Source organism: Nycticebus coucang, chromosome 11 (assembly GCF_027406575.1).
Source record: "Nycticebus coucang isolate mNycCou1 chromosome 11, mNycCou1.pri, whole genome shotgun sequence".
NCBI classification, from domain to species: Eukaryota; Metazoa; Chordata; class Mammalia; order Primates; family Lorisidae; genus Nycticebus; species Nycticebus coucang.
Window position 1 is genome coordinate 124416050 of NC_069790.1, and position 14533 is coordinate 124430582.

The 14533-nt window shown below is 49.8% G+C and overlaps 1 protein-coding gene across 5 annotated transcripts in view; it reads left to right on the top strand.

The window, feature by feature from the left end:
* Positions 1-14533, top strand: part of DPP6 (dipeptidyl peptidase like 6) — a 910604-nt gene that overhangs the window by 843628 nt on the left and 52443 nt on the right. The gene's annotated exons all lie outside the window — the stretch shown is intronic.

The window sequence follows — 14533 nt, forward strand, 5'->3', positions numbered from 1 at the left end:
CCGTTTTTAATTTTGAATTTGTCCAGTGAATGTTTAGAACGAAGTTTGAGGCTCCTTAGAGCATTGCCGGGGAGTTTGCAAGAACATCTGTTCAACCTCACGAACATTTGAAGCCATTCCCTTTGAGGCCGCACATACCAAGAGCAGGCAGAGGATTCTTGGGCATGCTGCATCCTTGGCAGGGAGCGACGTGAATATTCTGGAAGATGTTACACCCTTCAGTATCTGCCGCCAGACCCCAAGCAAACCACTCCACTGGGGCCATGTTCCTCCTCACCAACCACCAAATGAACACCTCCCGTGAAAAGAAACTCCTTGCCTTTCTGCCTGTCAGCTTTGCCATCACTGGGCAGGTGGCAGCCGTGTCAACACCAGTGTGCTTTCCCATGAGAGTTCCCAACCTTCAGTGTTTTGCTGGAAACATCCATTGAAATAAATAATGACACTCAAACCAATGAATCATCCTCTAGAATCTGCTCCCTCCCTTCAACTCCTATCATTCTTGCTCTAGGCAGCAAAAGCCCTTTTGTTATTGGCCCACTTTCCTCTGAGGTCTCCCGCTAACCCGTTCACTTAGCTCCTGCCTGAAATAGGACCCGATTGTATTCCCTAAAGGTATTTCTGTTTGAAGTGGCTGCCCCAGCACATGCCTTTTCCTCTTTTCTAAGTAAAAGGATAGACAGAATATAAAAATAAAAAATAAATCACATCACTGGGCCACTGAGAAGGAAGCCACCGGCAAACCAGAATGTTTCAGAATCTTTGAAGAGTGAACGTAAATGGATCGTGTTGAAGGTAAAAGCTGAAGACGAGAGTACACAGACAACTGCAGAGACAGGCAGAACAGAAGGAGGGAGGCGGGCGATGGCTCAGCCTGCGATCCCAGCACTCTCGGAGCCGAGGCAGGTGAATCACTTGAGCTCAGGAATTCAAGACCAGCCTGACCAAGAATGAGACCCCGTCTCTACTAAAAATAGAAAAACTAGCTGGATGTGGTGGCGGGTACCTGTAGTTCCAGCTACTTGGGAGGCTGAGGCAGGAGGATCCCTGAGCCCAGGAGTTTGAGGTTGCTGTGAGCTAAGATGACGCCATGGCACTGTACCCAGAGTGACCGGACAAGACTCTGTCCTAAAAAAAAAAAAAAAATTAAAAAAGAAGAAAGAGGAGGAGGAGGAAGCGGCTTGTTTTCTCAGGCTTCTGAACTCTAGAACACTCATCAGAGCAGGAGCAGCCGGGCCAGGAGCCAGAGGGGTCAGGGAGCACCAGGGCACCGGGGGGGGACCGAGTGAGGGGCCACCCGGCTGTCTACACTGCTGCCTCCCATTTGTTACCCCAAGACAAGAGGAGACTTGGTCGTTAGACTTTCCTCAGCTGCAGCTCAGGGGGCCACAGTGACAAGGACCCCAAGTGCTACAGGGGGCCCACCCACATGCTCACTGCCACCCTGTCTCCACCCCAGACCTTAGGGCCAGAATCTGTGTCCACTGAGGGCAATGAGCCTGTGATGGCTGAGGTCCTGCATCCCTGCCCAGGGCCTCGCCTGAATGGGAGAACAGCCAACCAGGCCCCACTGAGACGCGTGAGAGGGAGGCCTGGGCTGAGTGTCAGGAAAGGATGTCCCAGGGGAAACATTCCAAAGTCACTGGTAGTGGCTGCAGTCAGACTGCAGATATCCTCTGAGAGAATCCAGGGGTGTCAGCTCCATGACACAAGAGCAGGCCACTGTGAAAAGGAAACAGACAGACTGCTTGAGACGTAAAGCATTGAACAGATTATTCTGTAGAAAGTTCAAAGAAGAACTGAGTAGCCAGGATGGTCTTATGGCCCCGGTTCCCTGGAGAATGCCTGGGAGGAGGCCTAGTGCTGGTCCACAGGGCCTGTGAGTGAGTCGGTGCTCCCCCATCCAGTCTCCGATGCTCTCCCCTCCAGTCTCCAGTGCTCCCCCCTCCAGTCTCTGGTGCTCCCCCTCCAGTCTCTGGTGCTCCCCCCTCCAGTCTCTGGTGCTCCCCCCCCAGTCTCCGATGCTCCCCCCTCCAGTCTCCGGTGCTCCCCCCCAGTCTCTGGTGCTCCCCCCTCCAGTCTCCGGTGCTCCCCCCCAGTCTCCGATGCTCCCCCTCCAGTCTCTGGTGCTCCCTCCCTTCAGTCTTCGGTGCTCCCCCCTCCAGTCTCTGGTGCTCCCCCTTCAGTCTCTGATGCTCCCCCTCCAGTCTCTGGTGCTCCCTCCCTTCAGTCTTCGGTGCTCCCCCCTCCAGTCTCTGGTGCTCCCCCCTCCAGTGTCTAGTGCTCCCCCTCCAGTCTCTGATACTCCCCCCTCCAGTCTCTGGTGCTCCCCCTCCAGTCTCTGATGCTCCCCCTCCAGTCTCTGGTGCTCCCTCCCTTCAGTCTTCGGTGCTCCCCCTCCAGTCTCCGGTGCTCCCCCCTCCAGTCTCCGATGCTCCCTCACTTCAGTCTCCAAGGTGTTCTTGTTTGAGCAAACTTATAACAGACCCCCAAATAGTTACTCAGAACAGCGAGCTGAAGATTTCCCAGGAGGCCAGATAACTGGCAAAGATGAAAATTCAAAGAAAATATGAGACTATGAAAAAAAGATCTAAGAAATTTCAACTGTTTGTTGTGGCTCTAGAAGGAGAGATCAGGGAGAATAAAGGGAAACAAGCAGACCAAACTAGAAAAACAGACAAAATTTCCCCCAAGCTTTTGACTCATTGGAAAAAAAAAAAAGACCTATCAAATGTAATTATTACAGCCAGGCGTGGTGGCTCCCATCTGTGATCCCAGCACTCTGGGAGGCAGGTGAATCTCCTGAGCTCAAGAGTTTGAGACCAGCCCAAGCAAGAGTGAGACCCTGTCTCTACTAAAAATAGAAAAACTAGCTGGGTATCGCAACGGGCGGCTGTCATCTCAGCTACTCGGGAGGCTGAGGCAGGAAGATCCCATGAACCAAGAATTGAGGTTGCTGTGAGCTGTAATGCCGTGGCACTCTACCCAGGGTGAGAGAGTGATACTCTGTCTCAGAAAATAAATAAATGTAGTTATAAGAATTTTGGAAAAGACCTAAAATTAGATGCCTCCTAATGAAATCTGGCAGGAAATGACCTAATATTACAGGTAAAATAAAACAGGTTTTTTTTCCTTTTCTTTTTCTTTCCTTTTCTTATTTTAATGGCCATGTCCTTTTTTTTTTTTTTTTGCAGTTTTTGGCCGGGGCTGGGTTTGAACCTGCCACCTCTGGCAAATGGGGCCTGTGCCCTACTCCTTTGAGTCACAGGTGCCACCCCTTCTTTTCTTATTTTAAATATTCAGGTCAGCATTAGACTTTTCAGCTTCAGAACAACAGCCTTAAGAAACAAGGAAGCAAGGCCTGCTGAATGCTGTCCGCGGGAAGGGTTTAACTTTAGTCCTGTCCACTTGTTCATAAAATGAACAGAGAAAGGAATTTGGGGACATTTAGAAATGTAAAACTTACCCATCCATGCATCCACCCACGAAGAATATGGCACCTAAAAGGAAGAGGCCCCCGAAGTAAGATAGACATGGGGAGTACACCCAGCAAGGAGCAAGGAAGTAACAAACTTCTAAAACCTGTAAATCACTGTCGGGTAAAATATAATATAGTTGTTAAGTGAAGAGTCCCATAATAGAAATGGTCTTTTAAAAAAAAAAAAAAAAAAAAACTAGAAAAATAAAATGATTTCAGCAAACTCCGGGAAGCGCAGATACGCTAGTTGGGGGAGGGAGAGGAAACAAGGCCCAGGCACCAGAAAGGGGAGAGAGCGGGAACACCGCAGTCCCCAAAGCATGCATTGAACCCCACGAAGTGATGGCATCTGGAGGGGGATCCCTCCGGGGACACTAAGGGTCAGATAAGGTCATAAGGTACACCCCACCATGAGCTCAATGCCCTAAGAGCGGGGGTGGGACACGCCGGGAAGAGTCCCCAGAACCTGAGCAGCTGGCACCTGCTCCTGGACTCCAGCCCCAGGACCGGGAGACATAAAGGCTTGTTGCCAGCACAGCCGCTGGCCTGGCTGAGAAGCCAAAATGTTCCTTCATGACAGCTGAGGGTGTAACTCTCCAAAGCATTTTAAGGGGCCGACAGAGGGTGCTGTGTGCCCTTCTCAGGCCCCAGAGTCTTGAATTAATAGACAGGTCCCAGGAAACCTGTTTGCCGAAAGAATGTTCTCAAAGCTGGGGTTGGGGATTTCTTTACAGTTTCCTCTAGAGGGTCACAAGGGAGCAATTTCTCTCCCAGGCGCAGCTGAGCTCTTAGGTGAGGTCTGTTTCAATCTAAGAGGCTGCGTGCCATGTTTCTGCCTATGTGGGCCCCTGGAAAGCTTACAGCAAACTTGCAGTCTGCGTGGGGACAGCTGTGTGTTGCACACATTTTATAGTAAGCTCTTTCCTGACTTCTTTTATCCTCATTTTTACATTGTTCTGATATTCTTACCTACTCATTTTAAACTTATTTTATCTTTACCTATGTATTTATATCTTTCTTTGTGCCTTAAATTTTTTTTTGCCACAAGGGCCAGAATGGGTAGACAGATAGGAAGGGACATTGGCCAAACAATCAGCAGACAGAAGGGTGGGTACTTTCGGCCAGCACTCGGGCTGCTGGCCATCTGGCCACACCTGCTTGCCCAGCCATTCTTCAACATTCTCAAGCACTTTTAGGAACACAACTACCTTTTAAGGAAATTAAAGGAACTTCAATATATAAAACAGATGAAAGAGGTATCTTGTTAGCATTAAAATATTCCATCAGTTCAAAAGTGTAGCGTTCACCTTTCAGTTCAATCAAAGAGGACAGTGAGATGTGTTGGTGTCAGTTCCAAATTAGGGGATGTACATAAAGGTTACAGCTTCTCATTAATCACCTTCAACATTTGTGAAATTCAAACCAGACCTTTGCAGAACTACAGCACCACATCTGTGTTACAGCCGCTGCTGGAACGAATGTCCCAGTTTCCCGGGTGCCATTTCTATCTCTGTGAAACACTCCACTTACCCCCTCAGCACTTAAATATCTTTTGCAGCCCCGAGATCCCACCCCACAAACCTTCTCTGGTTGGGCCCTCCCATCCTCCTTCCTTGGGACTCTGGGAGCATTTTTGCCTCTTTTATGTGGCTGGTCTGGCCCAACCCCCTCACCCCACAGGCAGGCCCCACCCAGGCCTCGCAGGCAGCCTTGTCGCAGGCTGTCTTCATCTGTTCCACGCGTACAACAAAACACTATGCACAGGGCAGCCTCTAAGCCCCAGAAGTGTAGCTGTTGTAAGAGGGGCAGGATGGGGCACAAAATCAAGGCAGGTTCAGCTCTCTTCCCACTGTACCCACGTGGGAGAAAGGGCGAGGAAGCTCTCTGGGGCTCCTTTAATCAGGGCTCCATGCTCAGGACCCATTCACCTCCTGAGACATTTGGGGTGAGGATTTCAACATATGAACATTGGGGTGGGGGCGACACAGCACTGGGACTGTGCACAGATTGAGTATGCACAGCATCAAGTCCCAGCAAAGTGCCCGAGCCCCTGATAGTCACCTGTGGGTCCAGGGGGTGCAGAACCCCAGTACCAGGTCTCAGACTCACGGCACAGAGCCCACAACAGCATGGCCCCCTCACTGCTGCTGTCTCACTGCTGTGGCCTCACCTGCCACTGGCATTTCTGTGTGTTACAGGTGCCCCCACCCCACTCACATGAGAGTTCAGAGAGCAGGAGCTTGGCCTCACTCACACTTTGGTCCCAGCAGCTACAGCCACACCTGGCCCCGAGTGCAACCTCAATAAATAGACAGTTCAGGGCCAATGATTAAAAGCTGCACTAATGAACAACACTTTGGGGCCAATGTGGACCTAATTTACATCATAATCAAACTCTGGAACTTCCTAGAACATGAGTCAGTGTGTGTGTCGTTTTTATGGTGCTGTGAAAGCTCCTGCTAATGTTGTGAGCAGCCAAAATACTTCTTGAGACGTGAGTTTTGCCATCATCTGTAAAAAACATGCTCACAAGATACCAAAGTGTGAACATTGACTTTATTTTTTCTAAAAGAAATGTCAGAGAAAGTAAAAAGCAATCAAAATAATGCAATCGTTTGAAATCATATATCTCATGCACAGTCCAAAGGCCTGGATGGATCGTCTAAGTGAATATAAACCTTTCTGGCAGACTTTACTGTACCTTCACTGTTGCTCCAGAGGAACACCTGGGGGTGAAGTTTCAGGGAACCACATTTCATCTTAGTCTAGAGAAAAAGCCACTGAGGGCTCCCGCTGTCACTGTGTGGACCTCCTATGTGTATATGTGTGTGTGTGTGTGCGCGCGTGCGCACGCGCTGGACGTGGACATAGAGTGAAGGTGATCATTCCAATCTCTCATCTCAGGAGGTCTCCAGGCAGGTAACCACCAAAATCCACTGGGGTATTCAACAAACTTCATGGAATTGTCTGTTTTGAAAGTATGATCATTGTCAGACACTCAAAACAAAGTCAATTTCATTTTCCCCTTAAACGTTACTGGTGAAAAGTTTGTTTTGTAGTTGTATATGAGACAGAAGCGTCACCAAAGGAGTTCTCGCTGCAGACCCTGCTGGGGTCTTCTGGTCTACAGTGAAATTCTGTCCGTATCTACCACGGACACTCCAAAGTAGGCAGCAGTTTTTCTTCACCTGGGAACAGCACTTTAAGCCTAGTGAAGGTGGAAGTGCTGCCTCGCTGCTAAGGAAAGGTTCTCTTTCAGATCTGAAGACACAAAGAGAAGTGATCCCAGATTTAGTCACTGATGCTAATGGAACAGGAATGAGGGAAAACCAGGGATGTCGCTAGCTGGGCATTTCCCCTCCTTCCACTCCTGATTGCTTAAGAGAAAGGGGCAGCCCCCGGTGCTCCCTGGGGCAGGAAGGAAGCAGAATGAGCCCCACTTTGCATAATGTAATAGTACATCGCATACACTTAGGATGATATCATTGCACACAGTACCGGTGCACACATAGATAATAAGATTATGTGCAGTACGTAGAGTGTACACAGGATAACAGTATCATACAGAATACTTAGAGGGTTACACACAGACGTGGTGCATACAGAAAGCTGTAGTATTACACACAATACGTAGCACATACGTAACACCACAGCGTCACACACATGCACAGTCTAACTAATACATAAGGGATAGCTGTATGTACAATATATACATAACTAACAGCATATACACACTGCTTAATAAGTGCCTGGGAGTATGATAAATACAACATGAGTAATGTCAACACTGCCCTCCTGGATAGCTTGGAGTTGAATACAGGTAGGTTGGAAATACTCTCAGAGATGAACAGCGGACTGTGAACTCTATGAGTTCAGGATGCATCAGGACCCTGCAGGCCACCCTGTCTAGAGCACCGTGTCTAGAGGCCACACTGAGCAGCACGGCAGGGTCAGGCTGCCGGGAGAGCACCACGTCCAAGGTCACACTGAGCAGCACGGCGGGGTCAGTCTGCCGGGAGAACACCATGTCTGGAGGTCACACTGAGCAGCTCAGCAGAGTCAGGCTGCCGGGAGAGCACCGTGTCTGGAGGTCACACTGAGCAGCACGGCGGGGTCAGTCTGCCGGGAGAACACCGTGTCTGGAGTTCACACTGAGCAGCTCAGCAGGGTCAGGCTGCCAGGAGAGCACCATGTCTGGAGGTCACACTGAGCAGCTTGGCGGGGTCAGGCTGCCGGGAAAGCACCATGTCTGAAGGCCACACTGAGCAGCTCAGCAGGGTCAGGCTGCCGGGAGAGCACCATGTCTGGAGGCCACACTGAGCAGCTCAGCAGGGTCAGGCTGCAGGGAGAGCACCGTGTCTAGAGGTCACACTGAGTAGCTCAGCAGGGTCAGGCTGCCGGGAGAGCACCGTGTCTGGAGGTCACACTGAGCAGCTTGGTGGGGTCAGTCTGCCGGGAGAGCACCATGTCTGGAGGCCACACTGAGCTGCTCGGCAGGGTCAGGCTGTGGGGAGAGCACCGCGTCCGGAGGTCACACTGAGCAGCACGGCGGGGTCAGGCTGCAGGGAGAGCACCGTGTCTGGAAGCAGCTGCCGTGACTGGTTCCCACAGTTGTTGCCATTCAGAAAGTGTTCTGGGTCTTCTGGTATCTCAACAGAACTATAAGATCTGTGTTTTCATGCATGAATCTGACTTCTAAATGTTGGCTAACAAATAAAATTGGAAACATACTCCTTTTGGCTAAATGAAGCATTTGCAGGCCCTGTCTGGTCCTGGTTAGCAGTGTGTGGTGCCTGTTCCAAGCCACACGCCAGGTTGCCGGAGAGGGTTCCTTACTGTCTCTTGCCAGCCCCCAAAGCCACTGGCGCGGTCGTAAGGAAGCAGCCAGAGGGAGCCACTACCCAGGGGAGTGTGTTGAGTCTCGAGATTCAACCTGGACATGCCGGATTCACCACCCACTGCTGGTCTTGAAGTGGGTTTTAATCTACTCGTATTTAATTCCTAGCTGTCCAGCACAGTTGAGGAAGTCAGTGTTCATGTTAATACATTTCTCAGACTTCATTATACGTAACTTGTCTCCCAGGACAAAAGGATATTTGCCACTTATTCTGCTAGCTGTAAATTAGACTTTCCTGGCACTTAGGAAGCACGTCAGTGTCCCTGGTGGCTCCGTCACCAACAGGAACCTCAGCCCCTATGAGGAAGAAAGAAAGTCATCGTGAAGGGTGTCCTGGTGATTGGCCACTGCACCTTTATTGCTTCACTGTGGAGGAAACCAAGGCACAGGCTGGTAAGTGGCAGCAGTGCGCGTGGCTGGTCACCAGGAGGGCCACCAGTCTCCCGCCTGCCAGTGCCACTGTCCGTCCTGGGTTCTGGCCAGTGCAGCAGCGGGTCCTGAGGTTCTGTGTGCTTGGCCATAGGGAAGGGACAAAAGCAGCAAACTGGAGGGCTGACCAAGAAAAGCTGGAAATCAAAGCACGGTCCCACATTTATTCTCTTGAGACCTGTTTGGAGCTCATGTGTGGTGAGAAGACGGAGGACAGTGGTTCTGTGCACCCGTCTCTCTAACAGCAGGAGACTAACAGTGACTCGTGTCAATGGGGCCTTACAGTTAGGGGCTGACCCCTATTGTTCATGTGTCAACTCATAATAATCACCAGAATAAGAGCTCCGACTAATCTTATAAATCGTGAGATTCTAATCCTGTACATTCTGCCTGTAGCACGTGTATGAGTCTAGTGAGTATTTGATGCCCACAAATAGAAACAGAGACCTTTATGGAGAGAAAAGGTGCCTTAAGAGGAAGCAGTCTTCACTTAGCTTTGGAGAAAGTCCCTGCCTTCCTATACCAGGCATTTTTCCTTCTAGAAATGAAATTACATGTATATTCTTGGACACCACATCACATTCAACGCATACGCCCTGAAAAGATGAGCTTGGTTGACATTTTTGTTGTTGTTGTCTGGATCCCCTGAAGTAGGATTCTTGTCGTCTCCTCGGGTATCTTGGGTCTGACGGTGTTTGGTGGTTTCTGATTTATGGACTAACAGAGTCACGAGGAGGAGGAGGCGGCGGCTGCCCACCCTCCACCGACACCCAGAGGCGTGTCAAGACGAAGGCAACACGGCAGGACTGCAAATCTGACATAGAAACACAGCCGTCGTCTTCACTGTTACACCACAGCAACCCAAGACCCCGAAACAGGACAGGAAGGGGAGAGACTGAAAAGATCAAAACCCCTTACAAAGTGCATTCTTCAGGAAATGTGGGGCGATGGATCCAGGAGCTTCTTCTCCAAATGGAGATAAAGTAGGATCATCTAAGTGCTTAAAATAGTCACATTCAAAGAGAAATGAGTGGAGACATCTGGCTAAATGTTACGTCAGCTTTCACTTCCGTTAATTTTTCCCCCAAAGAAGATGTTGCTTAGTATCAGACAGCTGTCAAATGATCCGGCCCTGGGAGCACATCTTTCACCTGCTTTATAGCTGACAAGGGGGCATGAGTGTGGGGACCCCAAAACACAAAACAGCCCCGATCTAGCATGTGACGTTGCAGCTGTGCTGACAAGAGCTGTTTTAAGCTTCTATTACTTTTTACTGTTACCCAGACCCATGTTCGTTCCCTACTTTATGTCAGCGGCCAAGAAAGAGCATCTGATGAGCGAGGCATCCCAGATTCATCCCTGGGCCACAGGACAGAGAAGGGAGACCTTGTGCTCCAAAGGCACCTTCTGACTGCGCATGGGGAGTTGTGGACATTTTACAGAGCTGGATTCTGGATGGAGGAGACGCATGAGTGTGTCCAGGACGTTTTCTGCTGGGGAGACACGGTTCACGAGCCTCACACGTGCAGGAAATGGTGGCGATTCTCACCTGGAGCAGTGATTTTCATTGTTACAGTGAGATGTTCGTGGGTTTAGGGTAACTGGAGCTCACCACTCTGGTCTGCGCGGACTCTGCGCAGGTCTGGACGACGGTCACCTGGCTGTTTGTAGCATCTGGGCCATCTCGTGTCCCTGAGCAGCTGAGCTTCATGGTAACGAATACTGAAGAAAAATTGTTACAAGAAAGTAAGAAAAGAGAAAGAAGGAAAAAAGCTGTTAAAGCTGTTTTCCCGTCCACCTTCCTTCCCAGGCTGTCCTGTGCGTTGCCACACAGAACGTTAATACATACCATTCTTTGTTTGTTTTTTGTTTCTTCAGTGGTAAATAAACAAAATGCTTTATTTTAGTATAATGTGGCATACATACCGTTTTTAAAGGAGACGCTACAGGCACGTGATGTCCACAGGAAGTCCACACCCTCCCAGACACACACAGCCCCTCCCTGGACAGCACCCACGGCTGCCGAGAACGTGAGTCAGCTCTGACTCCGGCTCGTCTCCTGCTCGTTTTCCTTCTCCCCCTTCTTCCCCTGCCCCCCCAGCTCCCCTACCCTGACCAACTCAGTCCTGTGGCCTCCAGGCGGGTAGGACAGAGCGGGCACCTGCCACGGAAGCAGCCACGTGATGAGGCTGTGCCGGGGTGGGAGCCAGCCCTGGTGGGGAGCAGAGGGTGTCCCCTGAAAGGGCAGCCTGCTGGGGTGTCGCAGCACAAGCAGGATGGGGGAGAGGGGCAGCTGAGGGGGAGGGGTGGTAGAAAACCTCTTACATTCGGGGGATCGGTCAAGGAAGTCAGGGTGATAAGAGCCGAGTTCCTCGCTGTTGGGGATGAAAGTCATGGCACCTGGGGGGCGTTGCGCTGGAGCTGGGGGTAGTGGGGCGAGTCCCTGGCTCTCTAAATGCCGCACTGAACTTCCAAGCGGATCCTCTTTCCAGAGAGGCTATTGCTGGGACCATCTGAAACACTCACGAGGTGTGAAGATGCCTGTATTTGGTAATGCGTCGGTGTTAGTTCCCTGAGCGGCAGAGATGACATGGTTTTGTGGGAGACACCCTTGTTTGTGGGCCATGCACAGCCCAGGAGCATTTGGGGAAGCAGGGTTGTGGGGTCAGAGCTCACCCTCAAGTGCTTCAGGCGGGCAAAGCCCTCTGCTCTGTACTTACAACTTTCTGTTAAGTTTGAAATGGCTATAAACTCTTTCTTTAAATTTTATATAAAAATTAGCTGTGTGCCCACCGAGGCCAGCCATAGAACTGAGTGTGACAGTTGCCAACCTCCAGGATGCAGGTGTGTCTCCCTGTGCTCAGGCATGCGCCCAGCGGCAAACGGCAAACTTACTCTATAACTGAGTTTTACTTACTCTATAAAAGTTTTATAAAGAAACATTTTTGAAGAAAGTGAGAGCCTTGCTTAGAGTATCCCTCTCCTGGCTTAGAGTATCCCTCTCCATCCAGAGCGTTGTTGTCCTCTTTAGCGCCTTCTGGTGGGATGTATTAAACGCCAGACCAGACAAAATGTGCACGTGTTCTGATGATCAGCGTGTTTATTGTATGAAGATAATCATGGTAGAATGTGGTAACTGCAGTTAATGGAGAAAATCTAAAAATGTCCCCCCTGGGGTCTTTGAACCATGCAGGTGTTAAGACTCTGCCTGGCCCATCTTCCAGGTAAACAGGTTACACAGACCTCAGCTTTTAAGAAATTTTAAAATAGTGGCATACTGACATTTCAGTGTCAGAGGCAATTCTCATTAGCTTAAGTACCTTGGAATTTCTTTTTTTTTTTTTTAATTTTGTCGACTTCTAACCCTCCTTTCAATTCTTTGCTTTTCCCTGAACATCCAGCACAGTCCCATCCTGTGTAAGTCACGTTATCATCAATAATGCAGGAGTCACAGTTGAAGTGCCTAGCCATTATCCACACTTGCGTTTGTTACTGAAGTACCCAGCGCATTTGCATACACGCTATACAGTAAGACAAACAGACAAAGCAGCAAAGGGACGGGATTTGCAAGCAAGCTGAAAGTCATTCCAAGAAGAATGCTGCTGGCTCACTAGCTGACAGCAGTCTGCTCATTTTAGATGGTTGTGGGTGGCTGACATCATAGGTGACAGTGTCAGGCATTCCCGATGGGAGCTTCAAGGTTCCTGTAGGTGGTTGGGAATCCCCAAACCACAGATTTCCCGCCAATAGACCAGAAGCTTCCTCCATCCCCAACACCTTGCTGTGGCCCCACCACCACCACCACACAGTCTCTGCTCCTTGTGTGTCCCAAGGGCCCTGCGCCATCTCATGTCCACCTTCCAGAAGCATCTCCCAGGACCCCTGTGTGTACTCAGAGCACTTCCTGTCTGCCTGTCACTTCTTATGGCTGTTTCAGATCGTCCCTCTCACCACCTGACAGGTCCCCCAAATGTTTTAGGCCATTAGAATTCTGCCCTTTTAAGATTCTCCTATTCCCATCAGCGCTGTAAGTATTTGCTGAGCAATGTTAATCTGATGATTTTTTAAAGCTATCTCGCTCTGCCGGTCAGCATTCTCTCCTGTCTCTCTGTTTCGTCTTGAGAATTCGCTGTTACTTTGTCCCCGCTGGGCGCTGGGTCTCCAGTCCTGTCCACCTGGCTGCCCCTTGCACCAGCCCCTCTGTGCCGCTCTGCACAAGCTCTCTCCTCAGCTCCTGCTCATAATTCCTGTGAGTTCCAAGAAGACGGTGAAGCAGGAGCCAGGCCGGGAGGTGAACCACTCCCTGCAGGCCCTGGGATGGCCACTGTGGTCCAATGAGAGGTGCTTGGGAAAAAATAGCAGAAAATCAGTTTGGAAAGACAGGTTGGGGGAAGTAGATGTGTATAAGAGTTACAGCATGAGAAATTGTGAATACAATACATGACAGGCCCTAGAACAGTCTGTCTGTTGGGGAAGCTTCACCAGCAAGGTGGCTTATTGAAGGAAAGAAGTTTGCCACACAGAACACCCAGTGATTCTGAGCAAAGGTAGAGCCTGCCCCGAGGGTCAGAGGCAGGAAATAGCCTTGCGGGTTCACAGAAATAGAAGTCACCTATGGCTTGATTGTGTTGTGTTTTAGTTTGGTGCAGAATGAAGTTACTGTTCACGATTTATTCCCACTGTATAGGGTACATTTTAATGACACCCTACAAATGCACAGCATGTGAAACTCCATGGGGCGGGGCACAGTCCCCTCTCTGGCACCAGCCAAGAGAACCCAAGAGCACGGGTGCCCAGTCCCTGCTTCAGGCACGAGTTCCTTTTTCTGTGATCTGTCTTAATATCCTTTTGACAAGAGAACTGGACATTTACATCAGTTATTATTGGTGGAACCAATTTCCTAGGCGAGGTCCTGGTCATAAAACCTCTCGAGGATTCTGTACCCCAGCTAGTGTCTCTTGACTTCAAGGCCCAGGTTACCCCGTCACCCCACGCTGAGTGGGCTCCCTTCTTCATGCTCAGAGCTGCCGTTCTCCATCCTCACCCCTCGGCAGAACTCTCCTGGCAGAAATCAGAGGAGGCAGAAAGCAGACGGACCGAGGACAGTCTGTCCACTGGAGAGGACGCTCCTGACCACCCTCTCCCAAGGGCTCAGCAGCAAAGCAGCAGTCGGGAGCCGCGGTCGTAGACTCGAGTGGGCCAGGTGGGCATTCCCAAGCTTTAACCTCACAGTTACTAGTACTCTGGTTTAAGGTTACTGAGAAGTGAGGTGAAGCTAAGTTGAAATCTAAAAAGAAAAGAATCTCTCTCTTGCAAAAACAAAACAAACAAAAAAAAAAGTGGCTGCTTAAGAAATATTGATTCCATTTAGAAAACTGGTTGTGTAACCATCCAGGTGTTTCCGTGCTCATTTCTGGTTTATTTTCTCATTTCAGAAGGGAGTGCTTTCAGGTGATGGTCTTAGGAGGTTACAAAACTTTATTTCTTTTTTTAGAAAATCTCTTGAAATCAGACTTCTCACCAGTTTAGGTTAATCTTTTTCCCACTTGGCGTGAGTAGGAAGGTTTTATTTGCCTGAATCAAGTTTTCCTTTTAATGACAAGACAGCTCACGACGACTCAGGTGTCACTTGATCACGGCAGCATTTCCCTGCAGCTCTTTCCAGGAATCAGACCCACATGTGAGTGTCCTCTGGTCCTGTTTATTGTCAGAGCATTGGTCTCTTGTCC